The 21,634-nt window shown below is 40.1% G+C and overlaps 1 pseudogene; it reads right to left on the reverse strand.

Annotated features, from left to right (window-relative positions):
• Positions 1–4,556: 4,556 nt before the first annotated feature.
• LOC114493893 lies at positions 4,557–5,371 on the reverse strand (annotated as a pseudogene).
• Positions 5,372–21,634: the final 16,263 nt, after the last annotated feature.

Raw genomic sequence — 21,634 nt, forward strand, 5'->3', positions numbered from 1 at the left:
AGGTACATTTACACAATGCAAACATCACAGACATGCCCAAAGAGTGTCATACTCACAGAATACCATTCGGACAAACACCAGGTATTATGTAGGGACAGATAGATATACTCAAAGAAAACATGCAGAGACCCTCTGTCATTAGTTTTATTATCAACAAGAACAACAATACAACAGCAGTATGTCTTTATGGAGCCATAGCACTATATTAGGCATCCCCTCCAGGCATCCTTCTGCCCCTGCATACTTATCTGGGAGACATTCAAATATGACACCCTGATAAAGAAACTAACCCAAATAAACACATGTACACTCATCTTAAAACAAATTTCCCAGCTCAATGCTCATAAAACATGCAGATACCCAAGTAAAAGACTTCAGGTATGACCAAATCTATTATGTAAAAGATGGACTTCTATGTTTTGACAGTGGAATAATGGTCCCTTAAAGATGTCATATCCTAAATCCTGGAACATGTGAATATGTGACCTTATATAGCAGAGCAGAATTAAGTTTTCATATGGAATTAAAGTTGCTAATCAGTGGAGTTTAAAGTAGAGATTATTCCAGATTACCCAACTGGATCTAAAATAATCTCAAGCATCCTTCAAAGTGGAGGACAAAAACAGAATAGGACAACCAGAGAGATGGATGTATGAAAAGCAGTGGGCTGACTTGCTGGCTTTGAAGACTGAAAAAGGAGGCGAGAACAAAGGAAGTGGGTGGCCTCCAGACACTGCGAAGAACAAGGAAATGGATTCTCTACAGGAGACTCCAAAAGAACACAGGCCCTGCTGACACCTTGATTTTAGACTTTAAGAACCATTTCAGACTTCTGACCTCCAGAACTCTAAGAGTTCTTAGAGACTGTCTGCACTTGGTTGCCCCTTCCTATTTGTCTGATTTCTCTGAATTTCTCTGCCACTCTTGACCTTCTTGTCTGTCATTTTTTTGTCTTTCTTTATTTGCATTTGTTTTCTTGGCTCCATCCCTATGTCAAGGTCTCTTAGACTTTGGGTTCTTTTTGGATCTGGGCTTATATTATTGGGGAAATTCCTCTGTCTCTCTGCATGTTTTCTTTGAGTATGTTTATCCCTGAATAATACCCAGTGTTTGTCTCTATGATATTCAATGTGTACGAGACCATTTGGGTATCTCTGTGATGTTTACATTATGTGAATGTACCTGTGTATAAGTCTGTGCACTTTTCAGTATTTAAACACTCATCCAGATTAACCAAACAATCCTGATGCCACAAGAAATGACCCAAGGGAAAAAAATAAAAGTGTTTCCCTGAAGATCAAGAACAAGACAGGGATGTTTGCTTTCCCCACTTTTATTCAACATATTACTGGAAGTTCTAGCCATAGCAATCAGACAAGAAGACATAAAAGGCATTCAAATTGGAAAGAAAGAAGTACAACTGTCATTATTTGCAGATGACATGATACTGTATATAGAGAATCCTAAAGATTCCACCAGGCCCTGGCTGGTGTAGCTCAGTGCATTGAGTGCGGGCTGCAAACCAGGCATCGCAGGTTTGATTCCCAGTCAGGGCACATGCCTGGGTTGCAGACCATAACCCCCAGCAACTACACATTGATGTTTCTCTCTCTCTCTCTCTCTCTTTCTCCCCCCCCTTTCCCATTCTAAAAATAAATAAATAAAATCTTAAAAAAAAAGATTCCACCAAAAAACTACTAGAACTGATAAATTAATTCAGTAAAGTAGCAGGATACAAAATAAATATCCAGAAATCAGTTACACTTTTATACATCAATAATGAACTATCAGAAAGGGAAACTAAGAAAACAATTTTGTTCACAATTGCTTCAAAAAATATTTAGGACTAAATTTAACCAAGGCTGTAAAAGACCTGAACTCAGAAAATTATACAATGCTGAAGAAAGAAATTGAAGAAGATACAGATAAGTGGAAGAACATACTGTGTTTATGACTATGAATAATTAAAATCATTAAAATGTCCATACTACCCAAAGCAATCTATAGATTCAATGCACTTCCTATCAAGATACCAATGGTATATTTCAAAGAACTAGAACAAATATTCCAAAAATTTATATGGAACCACAATAAACCCTGAGTGATCCTCAGAAAAAAGAACGAAGTTGGAGAAATCGTACTACCTGATATCAAACTATACTACAAGGCCATAGTAATCAAAACAGCATCATACTGACATAAAAACAGACATATAGATCAATGGAGCAGAATAGAGAGCTCAGGAATAAACCAATGCTTTTATAGTCAATTAGTATTTGACAAAGGAGATAAAATCATACAATGGGGTAAAAATAGTCCATTCAATAAATGGTGTTGGGAAATTGGACAGATTAATTTCAAAAAAAAAAGAAAGAAAAAGAAAAGAAAGTAGATCACCTTCTTACACCATACAGAAGAATAAGCTAAAAATGAATTTAAGACTTAAACATTAGACTCAAGACCATAACAATTCTAGAAAAAAATGTAAGCAGTGAGATCTTGGACATTTTTTATAGAAATATTTTTTCCTCATAGACAAAAACTAGGGGGAGGGTGGTAATGGGAGGGAAGTGGGGAAGGTTGGGTGGGTGGGCTGGATTGGGAGTAAAACGGAGAAAACTGTACTTGAACATTGATTTAAAAAAAGGGAAAGAAATATTTTTTCCTGATGTACCTTGGGCTAGGGAAACAAAAGAAAAAATGAACAAATGGAACTATATCAAACTAAAAATTTTTTGCACAGCAAAGGAAACCATCAACGAAAATGGAAAAAAAAATACTGAATGAGAGAACATATTCACCTATGATACATCTGATAAGGGATTAATATCCAAAATTTATGAGGAACTTATACAAATCAGCACCAAAACACCAACCAATTTGCTTAAGAAATGGGCAAAGGACCTGATTAAGACACTTCTCCTCAGACGACATACAGATGACCAATAGACATAGGAAAGGATGCTCATCATCACTAATCATCAGAGAAATGCAAGTTAAAAACAAAATGAGATATCACTTTACACCTGTCAGAATGGCTATCATCAATAAATCAACAAACAACAGGGGCTGACAAAGAGATGGACAAAAGGGAACCTTAGTGTTCTGCTGGTGGGAATGCACACTGGTGTAGTCAGTGTGGAAAGAATGGAGTTACCTCAAAAAATTAAAAATGGAACTGCCTTATGACCCCACAATCCCACTTCTGGGAATATATCTGGAGAAACATGAAACGCTTATTTGAAATAACATATGTACCCCTATATTTATTGCAGCGTTATTTACAATAGCCAACATTTGGAAGTATAGCCCAAGTGCCCATTACTAGATGAGTGGATAAAACAGCTGTGGTACATTTATACAGTGAAATACCATTCAGTTGTAAAAAAGAAGGAATCTTACCTTTTCTGATTGCTTGGATGGATCTTGAGACTATTATGCTAAGTGAAATAAGCCAGTGAGAGAAACTCAAGTACCATATGATTTAATTTATATGTGGAATCTAATTAACAAAATGAATTAACAAAGGGGAGACAGAGAACAGACTGACAGCTGTCAGAGGGCAGAGGGTTGGAGGCTGGTGAGAAGGGTGACTGTATTAAGCAAAGAAAAAAAAGAAAGACTCAATGAACTCAGACAATAGTATGGCGATTGCCAGAAGGAAAGGAAATGGGAATGGAGAGACATAGAAGAGGGTGAATGAGGGATAAATGGTGATGAGAAAAGACTTGACTTGGGGTGGTAAACACACAATACAATATGCAGATGATATATTGTAGAATTGTATACCTGAACCCTATATAATTTAATTAACCAGTGTCACCCCAATAAATTCATTATACAAAAAAAAAAAGACATCCCTGGCTGTTGTTGCTCAGTGGATGGAGCACTGGCTTGTGAACTGAAAGGTTGCCAGTTCAATTCCTAGCCTGGGCACATGCATGGGTTTTGGGCCAGGTCCCCCACTGGGTGCATGTGAGAGGCAACCAACTAATATATCTCTTGCACATCAATGTTTCTCTCCCTTTCTTTCTCCCTCTCATCCTCTCTCTTTAAAAATAAAGAAAGAAAATCTTTTAAAAAAATAAAGTGTACATTTCAGTGTTTTTAAAAAAAGACCCCAGGTCCTAGGAACGTCATCTTTATATCCTGGCCTTTTGTTTAGCACTGTAACAGCCATGGGACTGAGAGTCCGGCCATTTATAGTCAGGACTCTGGGATTCCCATATAGTCAGGGGTCTGCCTAGGCTCAAACAGCGGGTTAGAGGTAGGGCCAGGGTTGAAATTCAGATCTATTGCCTGCAAAGTTGGTGGTCTTTCCCTTAAATATGACTTTCTCTCTTCTGAGACTTAACTTTTTCTTTCTTCTTGTCCCTCCCAGAAGCCTCCTTCATCCCTTTAGCTTTAAAGCCCTGCTTAGGGACTACAGTTTCTGTCAGAGTTTATCCTGGATGCTCATTCGTTCTCTTTCCTTCTGACAACCTCCATCAATGTCACTTATTTTTTTATTCACCCTTTATTTTTTTTTAACTTTTTATCTTAGAAACTGTTTCTCTCAACCTTATTTCCACTCTTTTTAAGAGTTTGTGGAAGAACAGCTTAAGACCACTCAGTGGTTTTTCCTACCCATTCAGTGACCCAAGCAGTGGGGGCTGAAGACCAGTCTTCAGTGATAGCTGAGCACCCCAGGCTTCAGTAGGAAGTTGCAGCCTAGCCAGGAGGGCACCAGGATGCCTTCACACCAGTCCTCAACCTCGGGTTGCATAGCAGGGAACTCAGGAGCTGTATGCCTCTTCGATCACAGCCTTTTTAGCAGTGGCCTGCTCTTACATTTCAATCTCTTCAGGATCTCTGTAGAAGTAGAGATTAGGCAGAACCTCCCATGGGTGGTCACAGAAGATGGTGCCACCCACACGCAGAACTTCCCAGGCCAGCATCCACTGCATCAGGCCTGCTCAGTGAGCCCCCATGCTGTTGTCAGGGATGGCAATGTCCACATAATGCAGAGGAAAGTATGTGTTACACAGAACAATGGTAGGCAGGTTAACACAGGATGCTTCTGTGGTCAGCCCTGGGACTAGTAACCACCAGAAGTCTGGGCTCCCAGAAGGCTGCCTGGATCTAGTTACTGAAGCTTCTGGAAGTAAAGCAGCCAGCAACAGGAGTGGCTGCAGAGGTAGCAGCAAACTTCAGCACAGCTCACTGGTCAGTATTCCCAGACAGATTTATGATGTAGATGCCATGACTTTTCCTCTTGTTAGATGTACAGTTTCATTTGGAATTCAAGGTTGGTGCCACCTAAGTGAGTTCCTGCTGCAAGGACTTTGAGACCATACTCCTCCATTTGGAGGACATCAAGGGCACAGGACATTGTGAAAGTTTCCCCTTAAGTTATATGAGAACAAGAACAAGGCCATGTGGTCCCCTCTCTGGCTAGTGCAGAAAGGCTCTCTACCTTTTAAGTTCCCCCTTAAACATTTACTAATCATTCTTTTCTTAATGTTCCCTAGACCTTCTTATTCCTCACCACCTTAGTAGTGTTTCTTTAGAAGCTATGCATTCATTCATTTAGTCAGTCAGTCACTCAACGACTATTTATGAAACACCTATCATGTGTCAAACACTGTTCTAGGAGTTAAGGTACAGTGATGAAAATGCCAGCCATGGTCTCTTATCCTTTAGCAATTTAGATTCTATTGGGAAAGACTAACAATAAGCAGGTAGACAAATAAATTAACAAGATAATTATAGATGTGACAAGGACTTTGAAGAATATAAAGATGATTATATAAGAGAAATTACTAGAGGAGGTGTATACTATGTGTAACAGGGTGTTAGAAAAAGCTTCTCTTAGGAGATGACTTTTGAGCTGAGCCCTGACTGATGAGAGGGAGTCAGCAGTGACAAGAACTAGGGGACAGTGTTTTGGACAGTAGGAAAAGCAGATGCAAACACCCAGAAGTGGGAAAGACCTTGATAAAGCATAAGGTGTGATGACAGTGCTTTGATATGACATTGGAGAGATATTAAGGGTCAGGCTGTGCAGGCCCTTAGGAACCAGGATAAAGAGTTGAGTTTTGTCCTAACACCACTGAAAAAGCATAGTCCAATTTATGTATTTATATATTCACTTTGTCCTAGTCTCTTTTCTCTATATTTTTCTAATGCTTGTCTTCCTTTGCATATTTACTTTCAAAATGAGCATCCCATTCCTATGCCACTTTCCCATGGGACAGAATGAGTCTTCCAAATAAATTGCTTTTAACCTGCACATTTAATAGTCAAATGTAGCTAACTTGATTCTGGTTCCCATCTCGGTTAGTGAATTCAAAGAATCAGATTTTTAAATAGAGTCAAAAGGGACAGTAATGATATGTAATCTAATCCTTACATTAGGAAACTGAGGCCCAAAAGGGTGATCTAGCTTCTGAAGATAACTTAAATGTTTTTTTCCTCATCCAAAGATATGTTTATTGATTTTAGAGAGAGAAGAAGAAAGAGAAACATTGATGTGAGAGAGAAACATCAATTGGTTGCCTCCTGTACATGTACCCTGACCAGGGATTGAAACTGCAACCTAGGTATGTGCCCTGAATCCATGATCTTTTGGCGCACAGCATGATGTTTCAGCCTACTGAGCCACCAAAGCAGGGCGATAACTCACATGTTAAGTGGAAGAGTCTTTCAGGTCTATACCCCTAGGGAATGCAGGAGCAGGTTGTTTCCTGTCCCTTAAACACTTATTTCAATTTAAAAATGTATTAACTGACTTCTGGCCAAGATGGAGGCATAGGTAGACACACTCTGCCTCCTCACACAACCAAAAGAAGGACAAGAACAAATTTAAAAATAAAAAACAACCAGAACTGCCAGAAAATTGAACTGTATGGAAATCCGACAACCAAGGAGTTAAAGAAGAAACATTCATTCATCCAGGTTGGTGGGAGCAGAGACAGGCAGCTAAGCAGAGAGGACTCCTGGAAAGGTAGTGGCTGGCAGACCAGGCAAGGTGGAGGAGTGTGAACTGGGCGGTCCCACATTCATGTACACATAAACCGGGAGAAACAACTGGGGAGCAGGATGGATTGTGCAACCCAAGGCCCCAGCATGGGGAAATAAAGCCTCAAATCTCTGACTGTAAATACCTGTGGGGGTTGAGGCAGTGGGAGAAACTCCCAGCCTCATAGGAGAGTTCATTGGAGAGACCCACAGGGTCCTAGAATGTACAGAAGCCCACCCACAAAGGGACTAGCAGCAGAAGGGCCCAATTTGCTTGGGGGAAGCAGGGGAAGTGACTGAAAACCAGCAGAGAGCAGAGCAAGTGCCATTATTCCCTCTCGGACCCCTCCCCCACATACAGTGTCACAACACAGCAACATGAGTTGCTCTGCTCTGGTGAATACCTAAGGCCCTGCCCCTCACTACCGTAACAGGTGTGTCAAGGCAAAAAAAAATGGCCCAAATGAAAGAACAGGTCAAAGTTCCAGAAAAAAATACAACTAAGCAATGAAGAGATAGCCAACCTTCAGATGCACAGTTCAAAGCAGGATGTTTACAGAATTGGTTGAATTTGGTCACAAATTAGATGAAAAAATGAAGGCTTTGCTAAGTGAGATAAAGGGAAATGTACAGGGAACCAATAGTGATGGGAAGGAAACCAGGACTCAAATCAATGCTGTGGACCAGAAGGAAGAAAGAAACATCCAACCAGAAAAGAATGAAGAAACAAGAACTCAAAAAAATAACGAGAGGCTTAGGAACATCCAGGACATCTTTAAGCATTCCAACATCTGAATTATAGGGATACCAGAAGGAGAAGAGGAAGAGCAATGAATGGAAAAGTTATTTGAAAAAATAATAAAGAACTTCCTCAATCTGGCAAAGGAAATAGACTTCCAGGAAGTCCAGGAAGCTCAGAGGGTCCCAAAGAAGTTGGACCCAAGGAGGAACACACCAAGGTGCATCATAAGTATGTTACTCAAGATTAAAAATAAGGAGAGAATCTTAGAAGCAAGGGAAAAGAAGACAGTTACCTACAAAGGAGTGCCCATAAGATGCTCAGCTTGTTTCTCAAAAGAGAAATACAGGCAAGCAGGGGCTGGAAAGAAGTATCCCAAGTCATGAAAGGCAAGGACATACATCCAAGATTGCTCTATCCAGCAAAGCTTTCATTTAGAATGGAAGGGCAGATAAAGTGCTTCTCAGATAAGGTCAAGTTAAAGGAGTTCATCATCACCAAGCCCTTATTTTATGAAATGTTGAAGGGATTTATCTAAGAAAAAGAAGATAAAAAATGTGAACAGTAAAATGACAGCAAACTCACAATCGTTAACAACCACACCTAAAATACAAACAAAAGCAAACTAAGCAAACAACTAGAACAGGAACAGAACCACAGAAATGGAGATCACATGGAGGGTTATCAACAGGGGAGTGGGAGGGGGAGAGAGGGGGAAAAGGTACAGAGAATAAGTAGCATAGATGGTAGGTAGAAAAGAGAAAGGAGGAGAGTAAGAATAGTATAGGAAATGTAAAAGCCAAAGAACTTACATGTATGAGCCATGGACATAAACTAAATGGGGGAAATGTGGGTGAGGTGGGGTGTGCAGGGCAGAGGGTGTGCAGGGGAAAAATGAGACAACTGTAATAACATAATCAGTAAAATATATTTAAAACAACAATGATTAAAATAAAATTAAAAAATATATATATTTAAAACAAAACAAAAGAAAAAAATTTTTTAAATAGCAAGTTTTAATAAAATAGCCTAAATGGAAAGTTCTCCCTTTATTAGTAGATACTATTACTGAATTTTTTTATGTTTTCCAGTAAAATTACAGTATGACTTATTTTAAAAAATAAATAAAAATAAAAAATACAGAAGTCCAGTTAAATTTGAATTTTGAATAAACAATGATTTTTTTAGTATAAGTATCTCCCCAAAATTGTATTGAGCATAATTATACCAAAAAATTCATTATTCATTTGAAATTCAAATTGTTTTAAAGATTTTACTTTATTTATTTTTAGAGAGGGAAGGGAGGGAGAAAGAAAGAGAGAGAGAAACATCAATGTGCAGTTGCTGGGGGCCATGCACTGCAACCCAGGCATGTGCCCTGACTGGGAATTGAACCTGCGATACTTTGGTTCGCAGCCTGCACTCAATCCACTGAGCTATGCCAGCCAGGGCTGAAATTCAAATTTAAATAAGTGTCCTATATTTTTATTTGCTAAATCTGGCAACCCTATGAAAATCTAGCACAGGAACTAATTAATAGTAGGGTTCCCTAAGTTAGATTGGAGTAAACTAAGAGATGAGTAAGAGTTCATCAGGCACAGAGAAGAGGGAAGGACCTTCATTCCAAGCAGACAGAACATCTTTGCAAAGACTGAGTCAAGAGTAATTTGGGCTGATTTAAACAAAGCTGGGGGTAAAAGTGGTACAAGGTAGATGAAGACTTAGGCAGAGAACAGAAAATGCAGGGTCTTACATTTTAAGTAGTGGAATAAGACAAATATAAAATGGGAAAGACCCAGGGCCACTATATGTTAATGGTATTCCCCAGATGTGTGCAAGATGGTCATCCTGAAAACAGAAAATGACTCTAGTGATTTAGGTGAGAAATAATGATGGCTTAAGTCAGGTGGGAGCTTGTGAAGCTGGAAATGAGCAAGCCAATGTGAAATATATTTGGTAGATAGAACTGACAGATGAGTTGGAGTGGTCCTTAGGAGGAGAGGGTAAGGAAAATCAGGAATGAATCTCTAGTGCCTGGAATGGGTTGATGCAAGTGCTATTACAGAAGTGGGAAGAGCTTTCTTACTGAGCTTTGAGTGTTAAGATGGGATCACAGAGAAGAGGGAAAGGCAAAGTGATGAGATGTCTTATTTTAGCTGGACAGCAGGGCATGACCACTGCCTCTCTCTGCAGAACACTTCCTGACATTTACTCACCTGGTGCTCCTTCCCTCTTTCCTCCTAGATTTCTCTTTCTTCTCTTCTCTTTTTATATCTATCTATCTATCTATCTATCTATCTATCTATCTATTTAGCTCTACAGTCATTCCATTTCCTGGGCAGAATCAGAGACTCAGACAATAGATGGATGGAGTATAAACAGCTAGAAATGGAAATGGTTGCCATGATTCTGTGGTCCACAGTTTCCCAGTGGACCTGGCAAATCATTTAGCATCTCTTTCCCAGACCCAGGGAGGGGGAGGCTGGAGAAGACTTAAGACAGAATCATCCTCTATCAGAGGGGAAATCAACTAGTCCAAACTCCTCATTTTACAACAGAGAAAACTGAGGCCTTAGGCCATGCTGACTAAACAAGGTAAGAACCTGCTCAATATGAAGAATATACACCCCACTTGGAAACAGTGGAGTTTTCAAGATTTGACTCAACTCTTGTTAGTTTCATGACTATAAAGTGGAAGCAATTATACTTACATAGAAAAATTGTTTTAAGGATCAAGGAAATAACATATTTATTTACTCAATGAATGTTTTTTAAGCATCTGCCATGTACCAGATACTGTGTTGGGAACTGGGTACTCAGCAGAGAACAAAGCAGACAGAAATCTGCCCTCATGGGAATGACATTCTAATGAGGAAAGTAGATACTTAATAAATAAGTGAAATGTAGGATAGATACCATAAAGCAACATAAAACTATGAAGGAAGATACTGGTACTGGATAGAGTGGGCAGGATTATAATTGTAGTAGGTAATATTTGAGCAAGGATTTGAAGAAGGTGAAAGAATTAACCAATTCTACAGGAAGAGTGGTCCAGTTTAAGGGAAAGACAAGGCAAAGGCCCCAAGGCAGAAGCTGCTTATATGTGAGATTTAACAAGAAGGTCATGTTGCTGGAGAAAGAGTAGGGGAGAGAGTGGTAGGAAGTTAGAGAGGCAATGGGCTGACTGAGAAAAATCTGGAGGCTATTGTGAAACTTTATTCCATGTATAAGTGAGGTGAGCCTGCTGGGGATGGAGGTGGCAAGAGGGAGCTGACTTCTGGGTAGGAGTTGATGGAGAGTTGGCAGGGTTTGCTGGTGGGTTGGATGTGGAATGTGAGGGCAGTCAGGAAGCTCCAAGGGTTTGGCTCCAGACCTTAGGAGGACCAGAGTGCCAGTGACTTAGGTGTGAAGGACTGTGCCAGTGGGTTTGGGTGGGAGGTTGGGAGTTAGAGCATGGACATGTACAGGTGAGCTGCCTATCAGATATCCAGTAGCTTAGTGAACTGTGCAGCCCTCTACAAGCATACCACAGTGAGTGGTAGCAGAACCAAAAGGAACAAGAATAGGTAAGTAACTACTCCAGGAGAATGTATGTCATCATTACAGAGAAGAAACTGGGCCCTTGCTACCTGGTGCAAGGTCAAAGGCAGCAAGGGGCAAAGTCAGGGCTGGGACTCAAGTGTTTCTTCTCCACACAGTGTTAGAACCCTGACTCCTGACTCCCAGGGACCAGAGACACAAAGAGAACCAGAGACATGGAGTATGAGTCAGAGAATCAAGTCAGAAACATGAAAAGAAGCAGGAGGCAGAGAAGGGGGACCCATAAGGGAGGCAGCAACACAGTGACCTAGAAAAGCTTAATGAGCTGCAGAACCAGCTGAGAGGAGCCCTGTGGGCCTCACCCAAAAGACACTTCCCTTTCTTCCTCTTCCCAGGTGACCTGTCACCGAAACATTACTGGCATGCTGCTGGCATCCAGCCTGCTAATTAGTTCAGGAGCCTCTCCCTGTGTGCCTGGGCCTCAGATGCACTGCCCCTAGCACACTCCTCCATCCTGTCAGGTCCCGCCCTGCATCTCTAGGAGGAAAACTGGCCCTGAGACCTGTCTGGCTGACAGCTCTCTCCTTCCAGCCCTTCCTCGAGCAGAGCCCAGACTCTTGTGCCCTTTCATCTGTCATCTCTGAGTACCTTTGCAAGCGTCCTTCAAGCCTGTGTTGGGTAGAGGCTTCCAAGTCCATGCCTGGCGCCCTGCCCCACCCCTGGGGGTGACAGGCGTTGGAAGGGAACAGGGAGAGGGGAGCCCTGAGGAAGCTCGACACTTGGGAGGAGAAAGGAGAAGGCTGCAGACAGGTGGTCACAGGAGGAATTAGGGGAGAGCAGGCGGGGGCCCACCAAATTAGATGAAAGGGAAGGAAGGGTGAAACACCAGAAATGAATGGGAACAGAGATGGGGAGGAGAAAGACAACCTCACAAAAGTGTCAGGACTCGGGAGAAGATTTTGTCAGAACTAAAATAAAGTTGGAAATGAATTTGGAGAAAGGGTAATAATAGTTTTTACATTTTAGAGCATCTTCATATATTTTAATTGATTACATCCTTTGAAGTAGAGATCCTGACCCCGTTTTACAGAGTCAGCAAGCAGACTGTGTTGGGGGTGGGAGGGCTATGAGGACAAATGAGGGTGTTAGGGACTGAATAGAGAGCAGCCACATTTAGTTCATGACCTATTGAAAAACACTGCATAACTGTAGTAGGGATGAGGAGGGATCTTACAACTATAATGTTATAAGATAATTAGGGTGTTCCTCCCTTAGGTGGGGGTCAGGAACTTAAGTGAAGTAAAGGAACATTCACTAAGCATTTCTATGTACCAGATAGCATGCAAAGTGGTTCCATATATGCAATGTAGTTTAATTCAGTTAGCAGCTGAAAAAAATGAGGAAGACCTGTTTGGACAGACATGAGAAGATCTCTAAGACCAATGGTTGAAAGAAAAAGTAAGTGCAGAGTACTTTGAACTGCTAGTTATAATCCATATTAAAGAAGCACACGAGGAAGTGCTTGGTCGCAGGGATCAGGGAGTACAGAGCCAGGCAAGCCAGAGAGAATGAGGTGTGTTGACAGAACGACAGGCAGTTTGCCTGGATGAGGATTCAGTGTGTGCAAAGGATGGTAGGTTGTGTGTAGGCTGCAGCTGACAGGGATGTGGAGCTTGCCATGCTATGGGCTTAAGGTCAACCCTGTTCTCCTAGCTGAATTTCAGAGCACTTTTAACTGGGAAGAAACACATTCTGATTAAACATGTTACAGAGATAGTTCTGTCTGCAAGTGGAGAATGGATTGGAGGGGAAGGAAGACCCCAAGGGCTGCACAAGGCTGGGTCATGTGGGAATGGAGAGGAGAAAGGAGTATGTGAAATGGTCTGAGGGAGTGAGTGGGTAGCACATCTCCACATGGCTGATGGGAGAAAAAAAGGAACACAAAACACAGATTATATATCAGGATTGTAATTGAAGTTATCCATACATATGAAAAGTAAAATAATTAGATGAGTTAATGAGAAAAATTAGTGGCCCCACTGCCATCCTCACCACTTTCAACTCTTTTAGCTGATTTGCTTTTTTGGTGTTTGTCTCCATTGCTGTAAACAACAGGATTATATGGTTACTACATGGTTGGTTGCTTTTTGTTCTTTCAATTTTAGGCATTATGTAATAATTTGCTTTTATGAAAGATACCTTTTTTTTAACCACCAATCTCACTTGGTTCATAAACAGATAACCTCACCATCCCCACCATCCTCACCTTATAGTTATTTCAAGAGAGCATATACACATACCACATATATATTTCTCTGTGTACATAAATATGTATGTTAATGCACAGAAAAATGTCCTGAAGAATGACATTAAAGTAGGATTCAGGGGGTGGCTAAGGAGAATTTCATTCTGTCTGTCTGGTTTAAATTCTTTACAAATGAATATACATTAATCACTTGTGTAATAGAAACAAAATGAAGCAAAATGAATCCACACAACAATTCAAAAAAGATAATTACATTACCCACAGTTCACAGATGCAAAAACTGAAGCTCAGGGACTTAAGTGATTTGTTAAAAGTCTTACAACCAGCAAACACAGCTGGTAAAAATCAGATTTGAACCTAAAGGAAGAGAAGGGGCAAGCAAGTGGGTCAGGACAAAAGAAAGTGAAAAAGAAAACCAGGCATTGGGGGATAGTAGGGGTGATGAGGAACATTTAACAGGAGGGCTGCCAACTTTGGCAGAAAGGGGTAAAGAAGGCAGAGGCAGAAAGCAGTAACACTATAGCTGTTGATTTGAAGGAAATTTAACAGCTCTGTGGAGGAAGGGTACTCGGTAACCGTCAGAAGCAATGGACTGAAAGAGAAAATGTCATGGTTCTTAGAGAGCATCCCCAGAGAGCACAGGTGCCAGGCACCTGCAGTGAGTCACTGGATCCCAGAAACTGATGGCCAAGAATGAGATCAGCATCCCAAAAGGCAGCAAGCAGAGACAACAAGGCTCTTAAGATCCAGGGAACTTAACACTTCTGGTCTGAGGACACTGTCACAAAACCAAAAAGAATTCATGTCTAATACGTTTTCCTCAGGGCCCAAATGAGTATGTATGGGAGTCACTGGGAGGCTGTGATACCAGCAGGATGACTCACAAAAACAGCCCAACCAAGCAAACAAGCTGCAGTCTCTGCCCCGAGAGAATAGGGCTGCCTAGAGAAGAGTGGGCTGGGAGAGGTCACAGACAAGGCCACCCAAGACAGTTGGTTCCTCCCTAATCACAACTCAGCTGCATCAGTGCTCAGGGTCACCTGTCCCCTCCCATGGCCACGGGGGTGGTGACTATTAGGGCTGAAACCCTCAGTCCTGTAACCTGAGATTATATGACTAGGTTGGGGGTTGGACACAAGGTAAACTTGAGACTTCTGTACAGATACGCTTACACACCCCACCCCTACCAATTTACCCTTTCCCTCATTCCCCACCTAAACAATGAGAAAGTAGAAGAAGAGCAGCCTTGGACAGTCAGAAGTTGGCCTGACACTAAAGATCTAAACCATGTCATTCTTCTATCAGGCATAAAGTACCTTTCAGAACACTAACTTCAGGTAACTTTACTCTGAGACCATAATAAAATGAGACAAAGTAAGTCTAGTTCATAATTCTCTGTGGACACAGGCAAAAACAAGGTCACTCTGCCACCCCAAACATAGCAAACATCTTTGTTAGCCAAAAGGAATGACTGCTACTTTTAAAAAATAAGTTATAGCTTTATTCTCATTGTAGTTTTCCCTGCCTACAGATAAGATGAACTGAGATATCCAGTCATAGAATGTTCTCTGCTTTCTGACAATATTCAATCTAAAGCAAATCCCTAGTTTCTTAGACCCTTCCCCAAATCACCAAACCAAAGCCCAAATCTTCTAACAGGTTTTTTTCCCTAACACTCTCTTACTGACATGTCCCACAGTTCCTTGTAGTATGCATCCACTCTTGCTGTAAAGAGAAGTAAACTCAACTTATTTACTGCAGGTGTATTTCTGGGGGTCTTTGGCTGGAGGACATTGCTAACACCCAGTGGGGTATTTTTATTCCTACCCTCTGGGATCTGCATTGAGAGTCTGGAGCCAGGTTGTGTGGGAAAGATGATACAAAGGCAAGAGGTGCTGCCAGAAGGGATAAAACTAGTCATACATTCACTCAACAAATATTTATTGGGCACCCCCCGTGCCACAGATTGTTCTAGGTGCCAATGACAATAGACAAATAAAGCAGGACCTATGATTATCAAGAAGCTCTCAGTCAGCAGCAGGAGTGGGTAGATACCTGAACAAATCACTGTGACTCGTGGAGGTAAGTGCAATGACTGAAGTGTGCCTTGGCACTGTTCCATTTAGACTAGAGTGGTAATGGAGGCAGTGGTGACATATGAAGAAAGGCTTTCTAGGAAAGGAGGTACTTGAGGCCCTCCAGGCTGAGGACAATCTCATGAGAATGGACAACAAGAGCAGGTCAGGGAGATGATAAATGAGATGGTAAGTGGAGAATTTTACTTGTAATTGTGATCTTATTAGACTGAAAAATAGGAGGCAGGTTAGGGGAGGAGTTAGGTTGGAGGCATTTATGAATCATACAGTTTGGGCTTTATCATTTAGTGAAAGTGGGCATCATTGGAAACCTATTGGAAGTTCAATAAGTCCTGACATGATTATATCATGTTTTTTAAAAATTTATTTTTTAATTATAGTTCACATTCAGTATTATTTATATTAATTTCAGGTGTATTGCACAGTGAATAGATACTTATGTAATTTACAATGTGATTCCCCCAATAAGTCTAGTACCCACTTGGCTCCATACAGTTATTACAGTAGTATTGACTATGTTCACTATGCTGTACTTTGCATCCCCATGACTATTCTATAATTACCAATTTGTACTTCTTAATCCCTTCACCTTTTTCACCCATGGCTCCAATCCCCCTCCCATCTGGCAATTGGCAAGTCTCTTGGTGAGTCTGTTTCTGTTTTTGTTTGTTGTTTATTTTGTTCTTTATAATCCACATAAAATCAAATCTATTGGTATTGGTCTTTCTCTGTTTGACTTTTTTCACTTAGCATAATACTCACTGGTCCAGATGGTAAGATTTCTTTCTTTTTTATGGCTGAGTAACATTCCATTGTATATCTGTACCACCTCTGCTTTATCCAATCTTCTACTACTTCCATATCTTAACTTGTTTTTTAAAAGATTTTATTTGTTTATTTTTAAAGAGAAGGGAAGGAAGGGAGAAAGAGAGGGAGAGAAACATCAATGTGAGAGAGAAACATTGATTAGTTGCTTCTCACATGCACACCTACCAGAGACCAAACCCCACAACCCAGACATGTATGTGCCTTGACTGGGAATCAAACTGGCAAACTTTTGGCCTGTGGGTCAACAGCCAACCAACTGAACTACACTGGTTAGGGACATATTTTAACTATTGTTAATAATGCTACAATAAACATAAGGTTGCATATATATTTTTGAATTAGTGTTTTGGATTTATTCAAATATATTCCCAGAAGTGAAATAGCTGGGTCATAAGGTAGTTCTTGTTTTAATTTTTTTAAGATCCACCATACTGTTTTCCACAGTGGCTGCACTAGTTTGCATTCCCACCAACAGTGCATGAGGGTTTCCTTTTTTTCACACCACATTTGTTTGTTGATTTGATGGTAGCCATTCTAACAAATGTGAGATGATGTCTCATTGTGGTTTTAATTTACATTTCCCTGATGGTTAGGGATATTGAACAACTTTTCATATGTCTAATGGCCATCAGTATGTTCTTTTTGGAGATGTGTCTATTCAAGTCCTCTGTCCATTTTTTAAATTGGATTGTTGTGTGTGTGTGTATTTGTATGATTTTTTAATTAAATTTTGGATATTAACACCTTATTGAATGTATCATTGGCAAATACCTTCTCCCATTCAATAGGTCATCTTTTTGTTTTGTTGGGAGTTTCCTTTGTTGTGTAAATATTTTTTAGTTTGGTGCAATTCCATTTGTTTTTTTTGTTTGTTTCCCTTGCCTGAGGAGATATACCAGAAAAATATTATTAAGGACAATATCGGAGAGTTTATTGCCTATATTTTCTTCTAGAAGTTTTATGATTTTGTGCCTCATATTAAAGTCTTTCATTCATTTTGAGTATATACTTGTATATGGTATAAAAAGCTGGTGTAGTTTCATTTTTTACATGTATCTGTCCAACTTTCCTAACATTATTTATTTATTTGTAAAGATTAATGGTTATTTTAAAATTTTTATTTATTGATTTTAGAAAGAGAGAGGAAATGAGAGAGAGAGAGAGAAACATTGATTTGTTGTTCTGCTTATTTATGCACTCATTGGTTGATTCTTCTATGTGCCCTGATTGGGGACTGAACCTGCAACCTTGGCATATCAGGACAATACCCTAACTCAGGATACTCAGGACAATACTAAGCAACTGGCCAGGGCCCTTACACAATTGCTTGAATAGACTGTCTTTGTCCCATTTTATATTCTTTCCTCCTTTATCAAGTATTAATCAACCATGTAGGCATGGGTTTATTTCTAGGATCTCTGTTCTGTTCCATTGATTTATATGTCTGTTTTTATGCCAGTACTATACCATTTTGATTACTACAACCTTGTAGGATAGTTTGATATCAGGTGGCATGATTCCTCCAACTTTGTTATTCTTTCTCATGATTGCTGTGGCTATTCAGGATCTTTTGTGGTTCCATATAAAATTTTAGGATTATTTCTTTTTCTTAGTTCTGTGAAAAATGCTGTTAATATTTTGATAGGCCTTTCATTGAATCTATAGCTTGATAATGTTAATTCTTTCTATCCATGAGCATAGTGTATGCTTTCATTTATTTGTATCTTCTTCAATTTCTTTCTTCAATGTCTTACAATCTCCCAAGTACTAGTCTTTTACCTCCTTGTTTAAATTTATTCCTATGTATTTTCTGATGCAAATGTAAATACGATTATTTTAAAATTTCTTTTTCTGATAGTTTGTATTGCATTTATTTTTAAAAAATGAAACCAGAGGAGTTCTGGCCAAGATGGAGGCATAGGTGGAAATCCTTTGCTTCCTTGCACAACCAAAAGGAGGATAACAATCAATCTAAAAACAATAAACAACCAGAAGTGCCAGAAAATCAAACTTTGTGGAATTCCAACAACCAAGGAATTAAAAAAAAACATTTAAACAGATGCATAGGAGGGAGATAGACAGCTGGGTGGGTGGAGAGAACTGGCCAGCAAGGCAGCAGACCACACAATGAGGCAGGGCTGGCTGGGAGAACTCATGGCAAGGCAGCGGACTGCACAGGCAAGGCAGGGCTGGCTTAAAGGGAAACTAAGACTCAAAGCTAGCTGTAAACTACAGCAGGGGTTGCCATGGTGGGAGAAACTCCCAGTCTCACATGAGAGTTTGAGAGTTCATTGGAAAGTGGGGCTAGAGCCCAGCAAGTGAGCAACATTGTTCTCTCTCTGACCCCTCCCCTAAAGACATTGCCTTGCCCTGGTCAATACCTAAGATCCTGACCCCTTACAACATAACAGGTGCACTGAGACAAAGAAATATGGCTCAAACAAAAGAACAAATAAAAACTCCAGAAAAAGAGCTAAGTGACCAGGAGATAGACAACCTATCTGATGCAGAGTTCAAAACACTGGTAGTCAGGATGCTCACAGAATTAATTGAGCTCAGTTGCAAAAAGAAGGAACAAATGAAGGCTATACAAAGTGAAATAAAGAAAAACATATGAGGAACCAACAGTGAAGGGAAGGAAACTGGGATTCAAATCAACAACTTGGAACAAAGAAAGAAAGAAACATCCAACCGGAGCAAAATGAAGAAACAAGAATAAAAAATAAATTAATTAATTAATTAATTAATTAAATAAATAAAAGAGGCTGAGGAATCTCTTGGACAACCTGAAATATCTCAATATCTGAATTATAGGGATACCAGAAGGAGAACAAGAGCAAGAAATTGAAAACTTGTTTGAACAAATAATGGAGGAAAACTTCCCCAATCTGGCAAAAGATATACACTTCCAGGAAGTCTGGGAAGCCCAGAGAGTCCCAAATAAATTGGACTCAAAGAGGAACACACCAAGGCACATCATCATTAAGTTACTCAAGATTAAAGATAAAGAGAGAATCTTAAAAGCTGTAAGAGGAAAGGAAAGAGTTATATACAAAGGAGTTCCCATTAGACTATCAGCTGATTTCTCAAAAGAGACCTTACAGGCAAGAAGGGGCTGGAAAGAAGTATTCCAAGTCATGAAAGGCAAGGACCTACATCCAAGATTCCTCTATCCAGCAAAGCTATCATTTAGAATGGAAGGGAAGATAAAGTGATTCCCAGATAAAGCCAAGTTAAAGGAGTTCATCATCATCAAGCCCTTATTATATGAAATGTTAGAGACTTATCTAAGAAATTGAAAGATCAAAAACTATGAACAGTAAAATGACAACAAACTCTCAACTATCAACAACTGAACCTATAAAGCAAAACAAAAACTATACAAACAAGTAGAATAGGAAGAGAATCACAGAAATTGAGATCACATGGAAGATTATCAGTGGGGATAATTTTCCTGAAGGGGAGGGAATAGAAGGGGGAAAAGGTACAGGGAATAAAAAGCATATTTGGTAGGCATAAAATAAACATGGGGAGGTCAAGAACAGTATAGGAAATAGAGAAGCCAAAGAACTTATATGTACATCCCATGGACATGAACTAAGGGGGGTGGGGAATACTGGAGGGTGGGGCAATGCAGGCAGAGGAGGGATAAAGGGGAGAAAAAATTGGGACAACTGTAATAGCATAATCAATAAAATATACTAAAAAATAAATAGTTTACCTTTTCACCAAACTCTGGCATTGAGAACCATAATTCTAATTCCCTGGTGGTGGGCAAGGCAACCCTAGTACAGGGGGACCCTGGGAGAGGGGAAGTCTATTTGGTAAGAGTATCTTGCTCCCCCTAGCCCCATGGGTCCATTCTGTAACATACACGTATCAACAACTAATGAGCTTTATATAGGTGGAATTGTTACAGAACAGGGCCAAGGGCCATCATGATATACTATTACCAAAAGGACCCCCCACTAGGTTCGCTTGTTTGCCTCCAGAGGAAAGATGTCTCTCAATGCCAGAAATTTGTAAAAGGAAAGGAAATATTTATTTAAAGTTATACAAACTTAAAGTAGTGACCTAATGACCTGAATGTAGGACCTTGCCTTTCATGACTTAGAATACTTCTTTCCAGCCCCTTCTTGCCTGCAATATTTCTTTTGAGAAGTCAGCTGATAGTCTAATGGGAACTCCTTTGTAGATAATTCTTTCCATTTCTCTTACAGCTTTTAAGATTCTCTCTTTATCTTTAATCTTGAGTAACTTAATGATGATGTGCCTTGGTGTGTTCCTCTTTGAGTCCAACTTCTTTGGGACTCTCTGGGCTTCCCAGACTTCCTGGAAGTGTATATCTTTTGCCAGATTGGGGAAGTTTTCCTCCATTATTTGTTCAAACAAGTTTTCAATTTCTTGCTCTTGTTCATCTCCTCCTAGCACTCCCATGTTGGAGCATTTAAAGTTGTCCCAGAGGTTCCTCAGCCTCTCCTCACTTTTTTGAATTCTTGTTTCTTCATTGTGTTCCAGTTGGGTGTTTATTTCTTCCTTTTGTTTCAAATCATTGATTTGAGTCCCAGTTTCCTTCCCTTCACTGTTGGTTCCCTGAATATTTTGTTCTATTTTACTTCGCATATCCTTCATTTCTTCCTTCATTTTGCAAGCAAACTCAATCAATTCTGTAAGCATCTTGATTACCAGTGTTGTGAACTCTGCATCAGATAGGTTGTCTATCTCCTTGTTGCTTAGTTCTTTTCCTAAGTTTTGATCTGTTCTTTCATTTGAGCCATTTTTCTTTGTCTTGGTGCACTTGTTATGTAGTAAGTGGTGGAGTCTTCGGTATTCACCAGGTCCAGGCAACCCACATCACTGTATTGTGGCACTATCTTTTGGGGAGGGATCAGAGAGGGAATAATTCCACTTGCTCCTTTCTTGTCCCACTTTCCATCACTTCCCTTGCTTCCCACAAGTGGATTGTGAACTCTCCTGTGAGGCTGGGAGTTTCTCCTGCCACTAAAACCCGTACAGATTTTTATAGCCATGGGTTTTGAGTCTTTGTTTTCCAACACTTAAACCCTGGGTTTCATGGTCTGTCTTGCTCCCCAATTTTCCCCCTGGTTATCTGTGAGTGAATGTGGGATTGCCCTTGCTGTCCACCACCTTGCTTTGCCTTGAGTC

Source organism: Phyllostomus discolor, chromosome 4 (assembly GCF_004126475.2).
Source record: "Phyllostomus discolor isolate MPI-MPIP mPhyDis1 chromosome 4, mPhyDis1.pri.v3, whole genome shotgun sequence".
Classification (NCBI taxonomy): Eukaryota; Metazoa; Chordata; class Mammalia; order Chiroptera; family Phyllostomidae; genus Phyllostomus; species Phyllostomus discolor.